The following is a 16,595-nucleotide window of genomic DNA, read 5'->3' on the forward strand; positions in this document are numbered from 1 at the left end:
ATCGAAATATAATAACGGAGATCGGTAGAGAAGATTAAAAAAAAAAAATAAATAAATAAAAATAAATAAAACACCAGTATCATATATATATATGTATATATATATATATATTTAAAAACAAGGAGGTAAAATTAAATTTGTGAATTTATAACTGATTCCTTGCATACATGAAAAAAGTGACAGTGCGTTACTACTTCTAATCGGACGTTCTCAGGATATGAACCCAGGTATGTGCACAAGTCCAAAGCCCTTGAGAGTTGTAACAAAAGCATTGCAACCCCTATGCGATTAACGATACAATATCACGAGACAAATTCGCGGGCGAATCGTTGCAACGTTACGTGTATTTTCGCTTGAAATCGCGCGCTTAACGTCGAACGAAATCGAAGAAGACGCGCGTCCCACGTGCCGAAATTCGTTCAAGCCCGTTGGAAAATTCGCAAAAAACCTCGATCCGCGATTGCCCGTTAAGCGCAAAGTAAAATACGGCGATTCGCGCACGTAGCGCTGCGGCATTCCGACGGACAGCGGGCGACGTGCATTAAAATCTCCGGAGTCGGACGGCGCTGATTGCCAGGCGATACAGGATGGGAAAATATTTACGGAAATTTAACGAGAGGCGAAATTCGACGAAGGCTGAGCAGGCTAGCCGTTTACGCGTACGTAACGTGATGTGCGGATCGTCGTGCACGCCTGGATGACTTCCAGTATTGTAGTCCTAGAGGAGACGAAGGTGAGAGCGGGAAATGGAAAAGGCAAGTGCGGCACGAGCGCAAACCTAATTTACATCGGATAGCCCGCCAGGCAACCGGATGCAAAATGATGTTGCGGGGTTGACGTTTAGGGACAAAAAGATTGGAACACTTGCTCGTTTCATAGGGTGGCAGTGAATTCGGTAACACAATCGCGGTTCTGGTTCAACCGTCTTGTGAGTTTCGAGACGTCTGCTCGCGGCGTTCTTCAATGCCGCATACCTAGGCCGCCTTTAAACGTGCAGCGGGAAACGAGGACCTTGCATCCCAGACACAATGAGTCGTATTATCATAATCCACTATCCTAGCTACGCGCTACCTGTCACTCACTTCTGGAATCTTAATGTTATTACACTTTGCTACAACAGGTGACCGGAGGCTCGTCTTCCCGCATTTTTTAAATCGTCCGCGTGTAAGTTTGTCCACGGAAGTAATCGTGAGACAAGCGAGGTCCGTTATTGAACGCGGTTTCTCCTCCGCTATGCTTACACGTATATTATTCATCTTGTTAACCGAAACCGTCGAAAAATTTCGACAGTTTCAGACTCGTAACGAGTACCGATTTGCTGTAAATAGACTTAAAAAAGTGTCGAATTTACCGAAATGCGATCAGGGCTAGTTACTCGGTTCGATTCGCAGACCCTTCACTCTTGATTCCTAATTCACCGGATGAGTTTACTCGCCTCGAATCGACTTCCGGCTAGCGATGCGGGTGTCAATTCGAATCCTAGACCGGGCTAGGTTCCGGGTTTTTAACGCGAGAGTCGATCTTGCGCTTATCGCTCATTAGCCGATTACGGTTTGGTACCGATATTCGACTTTGACACTGAAAAGGAAGGCACGCGCGATATCTCGAGGCATTTGTACTTGTCCAGGGAGTGCAGATCGAGATATCACGGGCCGGTTATAATAATATCTCGATTGGAATTAACAAACGAACGTCCCACACGTACGTTGTACTTTATTATACATATTATACATCTGGAAGTAGCTTGTACTACGCTTCACTAGGTACGTATGGCTTCTCCGCGGACGAAATCCGGTTCGGATTATCTCATCACCGCTCCGGATCTGTTCTCCTCTCTTCTGCTCTCTCTTCCCTCTCGCAATCTCTCCGTCTCTCCTTGTCACGCTCTTTGTATCTATCCGTATCCCTCTGATTTACCGACGCGGGCATATCGGCCAGGGTTCGCGGCGCTTCGGGACGGATAACGCTGTCCGACACTGACTAATTATATTAAGCCCTGTGGTTCCCCGGTCGAGCGGTCTGTTACCGTGTCACAACACCGGGACGTGAGACACACGAGACACACGAGACCAGAAACAGTTGTACGGACAGAAAAGTAGCCTAATATTCGGCGTCTTTTTTCACCTTGTAACTTGTTGTCCGCAGTCTTCCTCCTGCGACGTGATACTAATTTTTTGATCCACAAAATCTGTTACGAGTTTGGTTGTCCTGCGGTCTAAGGTTACCGGGAGGTGAAACAATTTGAGAGTACGCGTCGATAATTATCGGAGGATTGAAACACTAAGTGGAAAAGGTTAAACAAACTCGTCAACGATGAAATTGAAGAAAAAATCTCACGGCTAATCGCGACTCAGATTATCTTCCGACGCTTTTAATGAATGAAAATTTTTCCATTCGTAGATCCGATGTCAGGAATCCAAATTATTTCTCCAGTATTTGAAATAGGTACAGAATCCGAATCTCGTCCAAAGTGCGTCGTTTCTCATTGTCAGTTCAATCTGTGCCACGACACAATAAAATAGGTACTGTAACAAGAAGGAAAACTTCCTACGCAAATCCTTTAAGCTGCATTCAACGCGCAGTCGGACAGGGAGATATTGCAAATGGTTCGGCATGTTGGACAAACAAAAAATACGCGTGTGGCTGTAAAGTTGTAGGCGAATGGCGACCATTGACGTGGTGAAACAGTCGGAACGAAATTGTTCTAATTCATGATCGCGTTGTCTATTCTGTCGGTCAGATATCACAGCTCTCGTAATCGCGATTGCGAATATCTTCCACAATAATGCTATGTCTCTTTTAATTGAAGATTAACTCGCGGCTAGACATACCAGTGTAATGATATGCCTACGTAGAAACGATATTTAACTTACATTAATCGAGAAGCCGTTCCAGTCGGATATCGTTCGTGAAACTTGGCCGGACGATATAGAAAAATTCTTTTCAAAAAATTGATCGCGCGTCCGAAATTAGGTACCCATCATCTTCAAACGACACCATTGTTCTACGCACTGATCTTCTCACGCGTTCTCCTGTATTATACTTCCGGTAATTCCTAGTCGAAATCCTTGGGAAATTTAACCGTCTGTGTCCAAGATTTCCTCCTCTTCGTTGGTTATCCGTGATCAAATCGTCTCGGAAGTTATCCTGAATTTCATATCTTTGAAGCATGCATGGTAATAACAGGGTTCGTACGCACAAAGAAAACCGGAAAAACTCAGGGAGTTTCTTACAGCAGGGAAAAGTCAGGAAATTTCGAAAATAAGACTGGAATTTTATGTTTCTAGAAGAAATAAACTCGTTCTTATACGTACGTTACTCGATATCAAACCTCCTTTTGTTTTTTTTTTATTACTGAAAATCGCTGGCTGTTGTTTGTAAATTAGTAGCCGGACAGTAAATTAATTACTAGGTAATATTTAAGGTATTACTATTAACATGCAAAAAAATTGTCATTAATCAGCGGCATATTTCTTGGAGGTTACTGAAAAAAATCCTATTTTCAGGCTGGAACACCTGGAAAAGTCGGGAAATTTCGGGTTCCAAAAAGCGTACGAACCCTGAATAAGTTTTATGCAGAGGGAATAATCGTTCAAATTTCGCCCTGTGCACGCGACGCGTTAATCCTGAATAACCAGGAACCGATTTATAACCATTACCGATACTCTGACGAATCGGGACGCCCGTTCAGTCCGCTCTTCTCCGCGGAAAGGCTCCGAGATTCGGATGGTATGAGCGGCCGGATTATGACAGAAAGATTAAAATCTGAGAAAAATTTCATTTGTTACATTAACTAGAAAAATTCAGTAAAACAGGTATTGTTAAAAAAAAACTGTTCGAATATCGTTTGGATTGCGAAAAACGAGGTACGCGTAACCATTTTGCGCTATCGTCGATCCTTTTTTGGTAATTGCAACGCAAAATCAGTTTTTTCGGTCAACTCTACTTTTTTAGTTAAACAAGGCTTTAACGTCAATTTATTCTTGCACAAGCAATAAATTTCCGCAACAGTTGGAAGAAAATATAGCAACAGCGATCGTAATGAGAAAGAATCGTAACGGATACTAGACTTTCCGGTAACGGCTGTAAAACTAATTTTCATTTTCTACCTAGAACTATATTTTTCGATCGTGGTAAAAAATATAAATAGTCAAGGACTGAGCGGTAACCGGAACTAAAAATTTCTCTCAGTGTAGAAATGGTGAATATCGCAGAGTGCGGTTGGCCGGATCGAGGCGAGGATCCAAGGATTCTTGGGGAGTCCGGAGCCTCCGAGACTCAGCTCGAGGGAATATTCAAATCAGTCGATTCGTTAGCTCGTCGGATTAATTTGCTCCGACACTATCGGACTGTGCCGGCGCATTCGTTAGCCGGCTTGTGTAGTCATAGCTGCGGATCCCCCGCCTCATAACGCAGCTAGCTTCTGCTCCTGAGCTGCACCTCGGAGAACCGGCGATATTAGTAGGTACCCCAAGTCCACTCATCCGCTCCAACTGCCTCACGCTCGGACTGTAACCTATAACTTCTCTTATGGACCACACTTTTATCGGTGTGTGTGTGTGAGTGAATATAACGTGCTTCGTGCGTTGAAACGGCATTATTCTAAGCGCAACGGCTACCGTTCGCAGTTTCCGTCTCCTTTACTTATGTCAGCTAAAAATGATGAGACTTGTTACCATCTGCACGGAGTGGATACAAGAGTCAATTTTAATAAAAACTGCGGTAAAATAGGTCTTTTGGTGAAATATACTTTGTTAAATGCAGTATTTACTCTGGAAATAGTGAAAATCACTGTGGGCAAAGTAAAATCACTTACACTTATAGTCGTTAATATAGTTGATATGGGTATTTTTTTTACCAAAAACATTTACGCGTGCCTCTTTTATTGCAGTTTTGAATAAGATCTGCCAGTTTTCTTTTCCTCTGTGTGATAGTCATTGAGAGAATAGATGGGATATAAGTTCCGGGACGCGTTTCTTTATCGGTATCCTTAAAATCAATGACATCTTGCAGGGTGTCATTTAAGATGGACGATAAACTGGTTGACCAATGACTCAATTCGTAAATCACTTCACAGTATCTATTTCATACAATCCAAATTCAGGTTATTTCGTCGATATCCAGAAGTGGATGGAAGTTTATCGCTTGTCAAGTTCAGGATATATGAAATTCCAATTCGAAAATATATTTTGCTTCACTGTTTCTTCGTCGCAGTGGATTAAAACGATCGAGAAAGTGATCGTATTCAAACGGATGTTTAGAACGAGAAAATAAGCGATGGAATTCCCACGTTTTACCTTTAACGCGTCATGTTAAAAATCCACACATTACGCATGCAAAATTTGTCTAGAAACCGGGAAAAGCAATTTTTTTTTTCTTGCTAGCCTCCAATAATAGGGTACGTATTACAAGTTAACTTGACTTCTTGTTACTTTCCCCTCAATCTTAATATACTTTTTTTCTCTTCGTTCTCTCGTGTTTCTACCATTCCAACTGATAGCAGGGGTCGGATTGTAGTATATCGGGGAATCTAAATAACAGGAGCTAATTGACTGCGATCAGTGTATAATCTATCGAGTGTCTCTTGAGATTTGAGCATTGCGCAGAACGGAGATTGAAGGCCCTGTAACATGTAGCGTGAGACGTCGCCGAGCACGATTATCGTTGTATTATACGTACATCAAATGGGCACACATGTCGAGTGAACGAAACTCTGTGCATGTAGAGGCGCGTGTGATACCGGTATCTATTGTTACCGACGTAAAATATTGTCTGTATGCCGCTCACGCGTTACGCTTAAACGAGACACGATTAATATACTGTGACCGAAGCATGCAGGCTTCGACGACGACGACGACGACGACGACGACGACGATGTCGGCAACATATATCGAGGTCTATTAATAGTGGTGAATTCAAATTCTTCCACATACGTTTACATACGAACCTCGCCTCCGAAACTCTTCGACGCCCTGCAGGACCCTCGGGAGGGATTCGCTCTCGCGTCTCGTTTCATCTCATCTCATCTCGTCTCACCTTCTCCTCGACGCCGACGCCCTTATGTACCTACAGATATCGTTTCCAGAATTATTCACAATTCGTAGTAAAACTCTGACCGTCGTCGTCGTCTTCCAGCGCGGCTCGTTTGAATTCCACTAATTTAGCGGAGAGAGAAAAGAACGAATGGTTTCGTGGTTCGCAGATTGGGGAGAAAAGGATGGATGGCCGACTCTCTGTCCTTTTCTACCGTTCTCCGGAAGGTGTAAGGACGATCGCAGCACCGGAGTGCGACTATCTGGCAGTTGGACACATCTTATCGGGGATCGTATCGCGCCCTTTTTCTACCCTTCGGGTAGGGGGGGCATAAAAAGAACAGTACTATGCCCGCTGCGTATCAACGGGCAGGTTTAGTGTCGAAGAGAGAGAGAGAGAAAGAGACAGAGAGAGAAATAGGCGGTGCAGGAAGCGGATGAGAAACAGATTCGAAAGCGAGGGTTGCCAGATTTTTTTCTTATCATGATTCTCTTTCGGTGGGGACTCAAACGCGTCGCGTCACCTGGTGGAATTTTTCTATTTGTAACAGAAACAAAAAGATCCCGATCGTATTGACGCGTAAATAATTATAGAAATTGGTACTCTAATCTGGATCATTTTTACCCGTCATCGTTGCGCGGCGTCATTGTCACTGTACATTGTTTCAGTCCGCAGTTTTATAAGTGTTCAGTCATCAGACCACCCAAGCTTGGCGTTAATTTACTCACCCGGAAAAAAAAACAGAAAACCGTGTAGGTTTTTCTGGGTTTTACCGATCCCGGTTGAAAAAGTTGATCTGTTATATGCACAGTGAGTTTTTTTTCCGTTCCCCCCATTTTTTCGATTTATTTCGGCACCGATGCTCGTGGCCTTCTCTTAAAATCTTCTCCCAGCGACGCGCAATACAGTATATAAATTATACAGTACTCGGCTTGAGCGATTTTTATACAAAAAGCGATTGTGTTTTTCTGAAAAAAGTTATTATACACGTCGACATTATGATACGAGTAACGTATTGTTTTCAGTTTAATTCAGGAATTCTGATGCTGGGCTTGTGTCGTCCTCTAGTAAAAAGTGTTATTTTTTTGGAAGCGACAAACCCAGACGCATCAGTCATATCAACATATACGTCTCTGATGTCAAGGCGACAAACAATGACAAAATTATATGCGGAAAAAAAATTGCTGAACACGTTTCGCTGTCTCTAGGTCAGAAGTATACGGACAAATGCTTCATTGCGCGATTGCAAGAACTTTGTATCGAGGAAGCTGGTTGGTACTTAATTTATCCGATCAGCATTTATTACCCACAAAAAATATTTATCAAATTAATATGTTTGTAAGCTGTGATATTTTCTCTGACAATACGGAAATAGAAAATATCCGTGTTACCAATAATGCTTGTTAGATATCTAGGTATGCTTTGTATCAAAGCGTTCTAAATTTCTTGAAAATCTCATAAATTCGTTTTATTTCACTCTACGGTGATTTGTTTAACTCATAATGCGTTTTTTTTTTTTATTTTTTACAAATAAACTAAAACGCTTTTGCTTATCGTAACGGTATCGTCTTTCATCAATATTCAATCTCACAGAATTTGAGAATGACGATCCGTCGTCGCAGTGACTTTATCCCGAGTGAATTGCTAACGAATAAATTCTTGAATGCGCATTCGCTAAAATTCGCGAGCGACAGAAGTTGTTTTATCAGGGTGACCATCATTTTTGAGGTTACATACATCGCGACGACCCGTCATCTGAATTTACGAATATCGGTCGCACTGACAAAACAACCATTCTTGCTCTCAACTTTTAGCGTGTGCCCATTAACGATACCTCAACTTTTTTTTTCTGTAAATCTAGTATTTTGTATTTTTTAATAGACCTTATTAAATGCCAGTCAATCCGATCGACGATCCAGATACGAATCCCGTGCAATTCCTAAGACGATCCTCCGACTCTCGGCGATGTTCGCGATCGTGATAACCATAGCGTACGCGTCGGGTCGGGTCGGGTCCAAGGCCCAGATGCGAGAGGAGAGCCACTCCCTCGCATATCTTAGGCGTGATGTCGTTGTTGCATAGGTTCAATACACCGAATGAATTAAAAACTCGAAACCGTGAATGGGCGCCCACGGCGTATATAACCTACGTTACCAGACCGGACTCTCTCGGACACGTTGTGTACACACACCGCGTGTGTGTGACGGGAGCGAGAAGCGGCTGTATTAACCGAGTCCCAGTGTTTTTCGGTGTTATTTATCGCCCGTTACCACCTCCGTCATATCCCATCCTTCGGCCGACCGCCTCTTCGCGCCTCTTCCTTTATTTCCTCTCAAATCTCTGCTTATTATCTCTCTTTACCTCGGTCGTATCGTGAAAATATCCAACGGACGATCGAAACGTGCATACCTGCAATACCGTATATATATACATACATTAGGGTGGTCCTTATTCAGGGTGTTGACGAATTTTTGCCAGACCATCCCCCAAATCAACTTCAAATAATTCGAAAACAATCGCCTAATTTTTTCAGATTTTACATCAACTCTAAGATGGTCCGCATTGTGATCGAGGTTTCTTGTGAAAATTAACATGGGTAAAACTTTTTTTCTCAGTATATATTTCATTGCAAGAGTAATAATGTTCCAAATAATCAGTAACCGCGAGGTTTTGGTGAGAATTAGTGCTACTATCCGGAAAAAAATACACATGATCGTACCAGGCAATCTAGACGAAATGCACAAGCTAGAAACCTGACTTTTTTTTTTGTATTTAGAGGAAGTGCAGTTCGTCTAGATTACCTCGTACGATGATGTGTATTTTTTTTTTCATACAGCATCACTAATGCCGACTAAAACATCGCGGTTACAGATTTTTTAGAACATTATAATTTTCACGATAAAATATATAGTGCGAAAAAAAGTTTTTCCCATGTCATTTCCATAAGAAACTTCGATCACAATGCAGGAAATCTCAGACTTGCTTTAAGAATCTGAAAACATTTGGCGACTCTTTAAATGATTTGAAATTGATTTCAGTGATGGGGCGGCAAAAATTCGTCAACACCCTAAACAAGGACCACCCTAATATACATACATATATATACATATGTATTTTTGCAGGAGTCGGCCAATCGTGAACAACGAAACAAATGTCGATCGGTTTAACGTACTCTCTGTTGCCGTGACGTAGGCGTAATTTCGTAAAATGTATCACAAATTGTATAAATTCGGGCGGATATTCAGGCCGTACTTATCGAATCGCGAATGTGGAAATATTTCCGCGAAATAACGTGTTGAAATTTATGTATAAATTTGTAACTAGTGTCACGCACCGCATGCAGAGGATCCACGCGTGTGTGGCCGCTGCACAGAATCGTTGGGATAGATCAATGCCTCCGCAGCATCCCTGTGTTCTTTCTCTCTCTCTCTTTGTCTCTTTCTCTCCTGTGTGCCTGTGTGTAGGTCAGGTAAATCTTTCCTCTTTTTTTTTTTCCTTTTTCTTTTTCTTTTTTTTACGACTCCTACCGTCGTTCCCTCGCCGCTTCACGGTGTCGAAACTTGCGTATGGCAGGCGTGCAGGTAGGTATAACACGCGGCACACACGGCACGGACGTATAAACCGAACCATTCGATCGTCCTTCCACCGGGTCTATATATAGGAGCGGCTAGACTAAATCGGGTTCAGTTTTTGCCGAAGCTATACACACGCACGCACACAGAGGCAATCTTACTGCTAGTTTGTGGATTTGATTTTGTGCACATTTCCTCCTTCGACCTTGAATTTGCTAGATCAATTTTTATTTTTTCTATTCCATTCTGTTTTCTTCGATTTCTTTTCCTTTTCATCTCTTTTCGGACAACCGTATCTACCGATAACGTGTATAAGCTGAACTTGCGGCGTTGACAGGGGAGATCGTGACAACACCCCGAAGTACACCTTCTGTAGCATTTTACACAGAGAGAAACAAATTCAGGTATACGCGTAACGATACATTCCGCGTCAATTCCCTGTTCGTTACGCGATCTTGGACAGATATGTTATATGCATATACCTATGTATGAGACAGTTTATGACGAACTTGATTTTTCGACGACAAATTCTAGGTGATGATCGTGCGATTGATTCTGGTCCGCTAGATGTCTAACCGTTATTATTCTTATTACTATTTATTTTTGCTCTTCTCTCTAAAAACGCTTGAAGTTTATAAATTAACCTGATAAAATGTTCCTTTGATTCTTCGTAAAGATAGAAACTAAATTTCACAATTGCTTGAGGATTGACTGGCAGATTTAATTACCTTTGAAGGAAAGTTTGATTTTCGCGGCTCGTTTTACTTGAAATAAAAGGAGAAAAATACACTCTGACTAAAACGCTTGTCTGATTACTCGACTATATACGCGTATCCATAATCACGTTAATTACCGTATACGTGATCGTTATTTTATACAAAGCAGTAATTAACTAACCGAGTTAATTAGATTTGCACAAGTGAAACGAATCAACGGAATTATGCCAACGTGACTGTACAGTGATACTAGTAAAAAAATACGTTTTCATAAACCGACTCGCAACGTAGGCGATTTTATACATAATTTCCCTTTTCCTTTTTTCTTCTTTTAATACATCAAGTCATACCTACACCTTGTATGACTGCGTATACCGCGTGTACGATATATTATTTAGGCACCCGTAAAATCGTTTCTCGCTGAAGACTAATTGCTCGGTATAGCCGATGCAGCCGGGTCTTTTACCGGCACCTACCTGACGTGGATCAAACGAAACGATCACGATCGTGTAACGCACACACAAATAATGGCTTTCACTTATTAAAGTGATACATACGTGGCACACACTCGCCGTGCATTAGATTCACAATGTGTATAGATAGAAGAAGCAAAAACAGCTGTGCATACGCACATGCCTGGAACAAATAGGGAGGAAGAATAAAAAAAAAAAAAAATGGAAACAGAGAAAAGGGGGAAAAACGAGACACGTATCGTTTGACGTGGGAATATACACGATACATAAGGAAAAGGAAAATGATACACGTGCGTTAAATGAAAGACGAGGAGAGGATAAGAGAAGAAGGGTAATTTCATAGCGGACGAGGTGTAATTACCCGGAGAGCGATGGACGGCGGGGAGGGGGTGGGGGGTGGGGGGCAAGGGATAAAAAGCGAAAAAAAGGGATGGAAATGAGGAAAAAAGGGAAAAGGAAGTACGACGAAAGTACGGAGCCAGCGTGACACGGAGGGCCGCTTCTTCGTGGGCAACTATCAATAACGCGATTCTCTCTATACCGCGGTAAACGATCGAAGTGACTCAGATGTTGAATGATTAATTGAATAATACTCTGACATTAGTGAGCTGCACTGAACCGCAGCGCCTACATATGTATACCTGTATTATGTAGGATACCTACACGGTATAACTACGCACGTTACGCCTGTAACCCGCAACGAAGAGGCGGCGACGCCCGTCCACAGGCTCCTTTGCTGGGGGCGATCTGTAAGACCTTTTTTTTCCCCAATCAAGCTACGCGCCACATTCGATTTTAACCGAAATCGTACGAAATCATAGCCGATCACTTGCAAATCACACGATAGCGTGGAAGAAATCGCGCGGCAAGCGTTGCTAATGGACGCGAAATGTTGTTGCGGTAATTAACGCCACGTAGTTTCAGTTCATTAACACTCTCTTACGAATAGTCTCCGTCTTGTCATGGTATGCCGTTGGTTTTCAGTTTACCAAGTCATCTTCATCGATTTTCAATTATTTCTCACCGTTCTAGATGCTTCACAGTGATTTCTTGCTGTTTCCTTTGATTCTGACCAATCTGCAAAACACTGAAAATCCCCTAGAACGCTCGGTAATCATTGGAAATTAATGGAAAACAATCAAAAATCACACAATGTGCAAGAAATCACTAAAAATCAATCTAAGTGAGTTAAAATTATTCACTTTATTTCCAGTTTACTAAGTGATTTCCATTGATTTTTTAACAATTTCGGTGTTTTTATCCAATGCGGAAATCACCGAAAATGCAATGAAAATCATTTGATACATTAGAAATTAAGGAAATTCACACGATGAGTAAGAAATCGATAGAAGTAGATAAAAATCACTGAACATCAATCAAGCGATGGCGAAGCGGGCCCCTCGGCCACGTTTTTATCGCCCATTTTCGTTACGGGTTTTGGTGATCCAGGGAAGGCGAAGATCGGCACGACGTATACCTTCTACCTTCTGCGACAAAAGATGCAGCGTGCCGACATTGCAACCAATCGAAGGGCGCATAACGGGCCTCTTACCAAAGGCCCAAGTTTACTACCGAGCCGCTTAAACCAAGGACAAAGAAAAATTGCTGCGATGTACAGGGTGGTGGTAGTGTTCTTAACTCTTACAAGTTGCAGGCAAACAGCTTTTGCTAATTACGAAGACGAGGTACGCACATGTTGGGTGAAATATGAGTACGGGATTCTTCTATATGCGGCACTGTCCAAGGCAAATTACTGTTCGGTTCGGATGGATGCAAATTGACTGGGATGGGATGTAATGGCAATGCAACGCTTTCTCATATTATATACTCTTCCGAAAATTTAACTGCAATACTTGTCATAAATTTGTTTGTGAATTGTCTAAGGTTCTACAGGTATCCTGGTCATCTGCCTAGTTTTCGAGTAGTTGTTCTTGAGCTGACCCAAACGGCGAATGTAAATATTTTCAAATTATTTCGTACCCGTTACGTAACTCGACACATCGGAAATCATTCTCCATTTTACTCGAATCAGACCGGAGATCGTGATAATTTATTGGGAACTGGCGGAAAGGATTGAATTTTTCTTTGCCATTCCGACTTTCTACGTTTCGAAATTCTACGAAATGCATATCTCGCGCCTTTGAAACGTCGATATTCCGACCCATCCATCTTCCGATTTATCTACATTTTCACCCTCCACTCGATCTGACAAACTATTTTCACGAAGAACGTAGAGAAATTAGGTTTACAGGTATAACGAGATACCGGAAACAAGGAAAAAACAATCCAACTCCGATTCCCGGATTTGGGGGTAGCTGGATGCATCGTGAGGGCTGCACGGGCATACTCGGGGATAAATAAAACGTTGGCATTTCCTGTAACAGAAGTCCCTTCTCGCCTAGAGGCCGGTAGGCAGCAGGGTGGCCAAGGTCTTGTTTGACTTTATCCGAGGGCGAATCAGCCCGCCGTTTAGTATCGTTTCGACCGTCTCTATTTGCCGGGTCTCCCTTGCCGTTCCGAAAGGGCGCTAAATCGACGCTAAAATCGTTGGTGAACGACGCTTTGGGGGGTGCGAAACACTCGGGTCTGATCCATCGGTCACGAGGTGCATTGAAAGAAATTAAAAATTTGGTTGGAAAAAAAAATAAATTATATTTATATATACATGTATATACGCGAAGAAGTCCCGGACCGGCACAAAGACCAGACTGCTGGGCACCCTTGGGATGGATGCTGCACCCAAGGTGAAGAATAGAGGAATTCCTGATCCTCCCGAGATCTCCCGCTGCCGGTAGAGGAGAGCGAGGATCCCACGCGAGAGGACAATGAGAATTATGCAGCTCTCTTTCCGGGAATCCTCTTGCAGCGGTATTGGTGCAGGTTACTAACCGACGCTTTCCGCCGTCGTCGTCGTTTGCCTCCTTATTGTCCATCGAAAAGTTGAAAAATAGCCTTTTTTTTTCCTCTCGGCAAAGAGAAGCGCATAACGCTTATGAAAAACGGTGTTCGAGCCCGGGGTGGGGCTGGTTTTCGAAGAGGGGCCGCCGACTGGGTGGGTAGTTAGCAGAGGCGACAACAATGTGACCAGCTAAGGGTTTTATGGGGGTGATGAAGGGGAGGAAAGGGACAGGCACGAAACGTGCACCTGGACGAGGAAAAGCAGTCGAAGCATCAACGTCGGCCGAAACGCGACCTGCGCCCAGGTCACCTGCTTCCAGGAAAGCCCGAAGAGCCCATTGAGGCCCAAGATCGAGCCTTTTCTTTATTCAGGATTCCTCTACGCCGGTTCGCAATTATCATTGTTGTCTCCTGATCCTCGTCGCGCTGCAGCGCTGGATAGTTTCTCATTTCTACAAAAACGGCGAACCGAAGAAAGAACCTGCACCACCACCACCAACACCACCTTGCCTGCAATGCGGCCCGCTACGACACTCGCCCCGAGTATTTAATGCTAATCGAATGGTGATTGCCGATTCGTATGGTGATTGCGAGGGCAAGAAGGATAAGAAACGAAACGCCTGATGCTGGATGCAGGGGGGACGCGGAGACACTTGTGCGAAAACCCATGCCGAGTGCAATTACCGCACGTCGGCCGGCGGTTATTAGCGGCAATATGATCCCATGCACCGGACAATGCGCCCGCATACGTTATACCAGTCGAGTTCATAGACCGATTCCGTTTCAATCCCAATCGCCTCGTGACTAATGCATCTTTCACGTTATCCTTCTACGCAACGTACGCGTCTTCTTTTTTCACCGCAAGATTGATAACCAGTTGCGTCTCGACGATGCTGATCGTAAAACAGGCTCTCTTAAACAGTGTTAAAGTATCAACGTTCCGTCGGACTTTTTTTTTCTTCCTCTTCTTCTTATTGCATCGATTAACTCGTTATCAGATTCATGCTAACTTGGACGCATACCGGACATTGATTAGCGCTGATCACGTACCGACGGAATCGTTTGGTCAGGGTGACTGTATTTCGACCGATGATTGGTCGACGTAATTAGAACGGTTAACTCACTCGGTGTAAGCGAAAGACCACTTGCAATGTAACGTCGCCGTACTCATGTTCATAAGAATTTTCGTGACTCCTATAACAAGCTAATTTTAAGAAGAAAACGTCGGTCAAGTAAAAGGATCAAGCGTCTTCCTAACACTTCGAGCTTGACCATTGACGCGGGTTCTGAATGACATCACCATTAGTACAGAAATTAAGCCCCCCCCCCCCCCCCCCCTCTACTTTGGTAACTGACTTATTCTGTCGAAAATTGGTTTAACCCTGTCTTGTTTCTCACTTGTGATTAATTGCCAAGCTATTAAGGGTGGGCGGAGTGGGTTTCACGCGCGTTGAAACTAGGGTCGGTATGTGACGAGACACGTACCTTGCCTAGTCTTCGGAACGTTGGCTGCCGTAAAACAAGGACTGTTTGCCAAGTATCGAGCTAATGAGCCTGTCTAACTGCACTCGCGGTGCAGAACTTGCACTCGGCGAAGCGCCCTCGGCACTTACCTGCTGTCCACATCGAGTTGTTTCCTCAGGTGAACGCGACCCCGGGTATCGATCCGATTAAGAAATGTTTTTACAATAATTCTCGGCTCGGCCACCCCGTGACTTCGCCCACGCCGTATGCGCCACTCGTGGCCATCGTTGGACGGACGTTGGGGTGGAGGCGGTTAGCCGCCATTTCTAATTATGTCGCATTGATTTTGTCATTAGGTACCCTCCAACCCACTCGCTGCTAACCCCCGTGAAGCTAGAACTATCTCGAATGGTTTAGCTAGCCGCTTGGTTGGAAAAAAAAGTATAGAAGAAGGGGAAAAAAACAGGCCGAAAAAGGGACGTGAGAAAGGGGAACAACGACGTAATGGACACAAATGAAGCCCGGAGTGCCTGTTTCTTTTTTCTTTAATCCCAAACGTAAGGTTTGTGCCTCGGGACCAAATCTGTTATCACCGAATCGTGAATGATTTTTCGAAAAATTTTAGCAAGATGAAAAATTAGACGTTCGTTAGTGTTTTTTTTTTTGGGAGATTAATTGCGGAGACTCGGTATCCTACGAATGTGAACGACCTATCGGCGCGTTACTGGCCGCAGCGTAACGATCTTCGAACGCGAGGGCTCCTCTCCGATGGACCAAAGTAATTATTATTAATTAACGGTCGGTTAACGCGCCGCGACGAACGTGGTACATGTGTAAATCGTTAAAGGCGGTGGAAGTGAATTGGTATGAAAAAAATATATGGTACAAACAGCGGTCATTATATACCGAACGGCATGAGCGCTCCAAATTACCCGATCTCTGATTCACGGGAATGATTAAGCGCGCGACAAATCACCTCTACGATTTTTATTCATTATACCGTGCCCACTACAGTGTTGACGAAGAGAAGTGACGCGACTAACCTCGAGTAGTAAGAAAGAGAAGAAAGTTCAGGGGAAGGGAGGGAAACGCCGAATGTGTATCCTAGTCAGACTCGGAGCAAACCCGTTTTTTATGTACCTTACAACCTGCCTACGCTCTTCTTTTATACAGTTCAGAACCTCACGGGCAAGTGTTATGTATGCCGGTGAGTGAGCTTGAAGAAATGTTTAGTCACAATTATTTTGTATTGATTTAACTGAAAAGTATATACCTGGCGAGATTTGTACACACTGCGGAGAAAAAAAACTCTGTGGGTTTATATTGTACTCGGTATAACAGACGGTGCGGGTAATGAGGAAGTTTTATGGAACATAAACGCATTTAGCTAATGATTCGAAACACTTGATCAGTTACGGTTACTGTCATCTATCGCTTCT

At 43.4% G+C, this 16,595-nt stretch overlaps 1 protein-coding gene across 6 annotated transcripts in view; it reads left to right on the forward strand.

Moving 5' to 3' along the window:
* The window catches only part of LOC124177497 (zinc finger homeobox protein 4), a 207,884-nt gene that overhangs the window by 111,207 nt on the left and 80,082 nt on the right, over positions 1-16,595 (forward strand). The window contains exon 1 of one of the 6 annotated variants that reach the window (XM_046559910.1): positions 8,544-8,629. The exons of the other annotated variants lie outside the window; for them this stretch is intronic. The gene's annotated coding sequence lies outside the window, so the exon portion shown is untranslated. Of the gene's footprint in view, positions 1-8,543; positions 8,630-16,595 lie in introns of those variants that run through there. 6 annotated transcript variants of the gene reach the window in all.

This window comes from Neodiprion fabricii, chromosome 3 (assembly GCF_021155785.1).
Source record: "Neodiprion fabricii isolate iyNeoFabr1 chromosome 3, iyNeoFabr1.1, whole genome shotgun sequence".
Classification (NCBI taxonomy): domain Eukaryota; kingdom Metazoa; phylum Arthropoda; class Insecta; order Hymenoptera; family Diprionidae; genus Neodiprion; species Neodiprion fabricii.